This window comes from Mastomys coucha, unplaced genomic scaffold (genome assembly GCF_008632895.1).
Source record: "Mastomys coucha isolate ucsf_1 unplaced genomic scaffold, UCSF_Mcou_1 pScaffold12, whole genome shotgun sequence".
In the NCBI taxonomy this organism is placed as follows: Eukaryota; Metazoa; Chordata; class Mammalia; order Rodentia; family Muridae; genus Mastomys; species Mastomys coucha.
The window spans coordinates 27,656,472-27,660,801 of record NW_022196894.1 but is presented as its reverse complement, the minus strand read 5'-3'; the positions used below and the strand labels follow the sequence as shown (position 1 = coordinate 27,660,801).

At 45.3% G+C, this 4,330-nt stretch overlaps 1 pseudogene; it reads left to right on the top strand.

Moving 5' to 3' along the window:
* The first annotated feature begins 1,751 nt into the window (after nucleotides 1-1,751).
* Nucleotides 1,752-2,177, top strand: LOC116086262 (annotated as a pseudogene).
* The last annotated feature ends 2,153 nt before the right edge of the window (nucleotides 2,178-4,330 follow it).

Sequence of the window (4,330 nt, the reverse complement as noted above, 5' to 3'; positions counted from 1 at the left end):
TTAGTGTAATGATCATTACTTTTTTATTCCTAGTTCATAGATTTGGGCTACATACCCCCACATACATACAAACTCCTTACATATGTACCTATCTACCACACATATACTTATCTCGCTCTTCCACTTCTGCCTGATGCCTTCCTTCCTTGTCTTTCTTCCTGGTTTGATTGTAAATGTCTTTGTTAATGTGTGCGCATGTGCAGAGTTGCTTCTCTCATCCCTCCACTGGAATCAGTACTGGGATCAGTCTCAGAGTTGGCAAGCAGCGTCTTTACCTGATATACCAGCTCCTGCGTCCTATTTTGTTTTATTTTTAAATTGGGTAAATAATAGGTATGCTTCTTTTAACAGTAAAGCATGTATACACTGGAAATAGACTCTGGTCCTTTACCCTAACTGTGGTCCAGAAATTCATAGCTTGGGCATCTCTCATTTTGAAATATATAATATAGCTTGGGGGGGGTGCCTGGTGGGTCCATGCCACAGTGTCCCCATGCCACAGTGTCCCTCTAAGAAATCACGCCATGCAATAGATCTGGTATAAAGGGGGCTTATTTAGCAGAAGGAAGGGAGTGAGGGCCTGGAGAAGGGGCAAGAGGCGGACAGACAGGAGTAGAGCCATGGGGGCAGAGAAGTGGGGACAGAGGACAGAAAGGGGGAGAGGCCAGCTGGGAGCATGAGGGAACAGAGAGAACTGGGGTGGTGAGCAGTCTTCTTATATGCCACCCACACTGGCAGTGGCAGGTAATGGCAGCTGGTGCTGACTAAGCCATTGCTAGGTCCCTGGGAGGAACCTAGCAAAATCACCTATAAGCTAATACCTCTTCCATGTGCTTGCTGGTCCGGTAGATCCTGGACCATAGTCTGGAGGAATGTCCAAGACCCTTCTGCTGTGTGACCTGAACAGTCCCTTCTCCTGCCTATATCACAGCCACCTCGTTTGGAAGGAGTCAGGTCAGATGGTTGGAGGTGACTTTCGGACTTCCTGCTTTTTACGTAGGTGTGGCACACATTAATAAAACCCAACACCTGGCCCAATAAGTGAAACCCACCTACTCCAGACATCTTTTGACTGACAAAGCAGGTGAAAGAGATAAAATTGCTTCGATGATTAAAAATCGTCTTAAAAAATAACTGCTTTCTTTTAGAAATAATTTATGTGTAGCTCTTCATACCCTCACATCCTGGTAATTGATACGTTTCATCTACTTGGACATTTCACTGATGGCTCTTTATCCTTAGCCACTAACACTGCCACATCCATCAGGCAAATTCCTAAGAAACGCCCCTTTGGCGCTCCACTGAAACCTTTAATGGGGGTGATCAAACCAGGCTTAATGCTCACGCTGGGAGCAGCCGTGTTACGAGACTGCTATTGCTTCCTCATTACCATTCTAAGTTCTACTATTAACCACTTTGGGGTTGTAAATCAGCATCCACATCTTTCAGAGTGAGGGTAACCCTTCACCTCACAGCTGATCAGCATCACGGGGAAGACTTGGAAATCTAGAGTTAAAGGATCGTATCTAGTATGACCTCGGATAAGTCACCTCCCTTCTCTGGACCTGTTTCTTCATGTGTAAATAAATGGTGCAGGTCAGTTGGACAGGCCTTTTTCAATGTTTGCGTGTGTGTGTGTGTGTATGTGTGTGTGTGTGTGTGTGTGTGTATACATGCTCTCAAAGAGGTGAGACCTCTGTGAGGTACTTGGGTATCCTAGATGTTTCCCCGTTGTGATACAATATTCGGCCATGGGGAGAGGATTCACTACCACGTCCACGCATCTTCAGTGGATGGAATGGCTCCAGTTTCTTGATCAAGAGGAATAAGCAGCTGTACAGCACAGAATCCAATAATCTGGAGGCCAGAAACTCCTTCCACTACAACAGGCTAATTCACCCCAAGACCATTGGAGTAGAGCCCATGGCTGATGGCAAAGTGTTGTGGTGGCTATGAAATGTAGATCTGGTCAATGAAAACCTGCCACTTTTTACGTGAGGGCCACCATCAGTAAGAATGCTCCAGCCACCCTCAGCAGTATCAGGCACACGATCCGAAAGAACAAGCACTGCCCTGATCTTCATATGGCAGCTATCTGCAGGGCCAGAGCCATCCTTCTAAGCCAGAAGCCTGTGGTAATACAGAGGAAATGGATCCGCCCCACCAAGAGCTCCTGAGCCCCAAACCCCAGAAGTAATAAAGAGTCCACTGACTTGTTCAAACACACACACAGAGATTTCCTCCTCATGATCCCAGAGGATGGAAGGTCCAAGATCATCAAGTTCTTGCCAGTTTCGGTGAAGGCTGACTTTTGGCTCCCAACATGCAGCATAGTACTTTGTTACCATAGTTTCACAAGGCAAAAACTGGAAGGTTAAGAAAGCATGGACAGGGGCTGGTGAGATGGCTCAGCCAGTAAGAGCACTGACTGCTCTTCTGAAGGTCCTGAGTTCAAATCCCAGCAAACAACATGGTGGCTCACAACCACCCGGAATGAGATCTGATGCCCTCTTCTGGTGTGTCAGAAGACAGCTACAGTGTACCTATGTATAATAATAATAAATAAATCTTCGGGCTAGAGTGAGCAGGGACTGAGGGAGCAGGGACTGAGCAAGCAGAGTTGACTGGAGTAAGCGGGGTTGACCAGAGTGAAGTCCTAAAAAATTCAATTCCCAACAACCACACGAAGGCTCACAACCATCTATACAGCTACAATGTACTCACATACATAAAATAAATAATAATAAATCTTTAAAAATTTTTCTATTAAAAAAAAAGAGAGAAAGCATGGACAATTTCCTCTTTTGCATAGGACACTGACCCACTTATGGATAGCAGCTCTTATATCTGACCTGCCCCTAAAGGCCCTCCTGTTAACCATGCTGTGCTGGCAATTGGGTTCCAACAGGAGTTTGAGAGGGGATGCCAACACTCAACTGACAGTAATAGGAAATAAATGTCCGTTGTTTATAAGCCATCAGGGTGTGGTCCTTTGTTATGGGAGTCTGAGAAGACCAAGGTAAGCATGACCTGGTCAGTCGTTCCAATGATCACAGGCTGCTGGGCGTAAAGAGTCCCAATTCCGGAAAGCAATTCAGACGACTGCCCTTTCCCAGTCCATGCAGCTGTTTTCAGATCCACCCGTCACATCCATTAGCTTTGGAGAGAAACAGTGGCTATTCAAACTCTTGGAAATCATAAGAGGAGAGTCAGCAAAGGCCTTAGGGGGCATAAACTGATGCTTTTGACCTTATGTGTACCTTTAGTGGGTATGAGGGCTGATGTACCTCTAAAAGGAACCCGTTCCCTCACCCTACCTCCTCCACTCCCCGCTTCCACCCCTGCCATCAGTCCCTGCTTAAGTATTTCCTAGGCTGGGACCTGATTCATTCATTCCTCTTCCTCCTCCTCTTCCTCTTAATTCTCTCCTTCCCCTTCCTCTTCCTCCTCCTCTTTTTTTTTCCCTTTCTTTCTTTGTTTCTTCCTTCCTTCCTTCCTTCCTTCCTTCCTTCCTTCCTTTCTTTCTTCCTTCCTTCCTTTCTTTCTTTCTTCCTTTCTTTCTTTCTCTCTTTCTTAGAGAGGGTTTCACTACATAGCTCAAGCTGTCCTGGGATCCACTCTGTAGACCAGGCTGGCCTCACATTCATAGAGATCCTCCTGCTTCTGCCTCCCTAGCACCAGGATTAAAGGTGTGCACTCCCACACCTGGCATGGGATCTACTTATCTATGTGTTCATAAGGGGAAAGACATGTCCTTAGATAGGTGGCATTCTGAACTCTAGGAAACAATAAAAAGGTATGGCCTTTTTTTTCATTTGATTTTTATTTTATTTCTTTGTTTTTGAGGAGACGTTGGTCTGGCTCTGTGGCCTAGGTTGGTCTGGAATTCCTTACCTTACATGATTTTCCTGCCTCAGCTACCTGAGTAGCTAGGACCATAGGTTCAGACTACTACAATTAGCTTCCAAACTATCATATTTTGAGGATGGGCTTTCCACAGTTTGGAGACCCCAAAATCTTTTTTGTTAAAGGTCCAATAAAGAGACTGCACACAGACCTAGTACATAAATAAAAGAGGGATTTAGCGCATACCTTTTTTTTTTTTTTTTTTTTTTTTGGTTTTTCAAGACAAGGTTTCTCTGTGTTCTCCTGGCTGTCCTGGAACTCACTCTGTAGACCAGGCTCTCTACAGAAATATACCTGCCTCTTCCTCCCAAGTGCTGGGATTAAAGGCATGTGCCACCGCTGCCCAGCTGAGCATACCTTTTAAAAATACACTCTTATTGTAGTATTATGAATTCAACACGGGGCCATTATGACTAATAAAGTG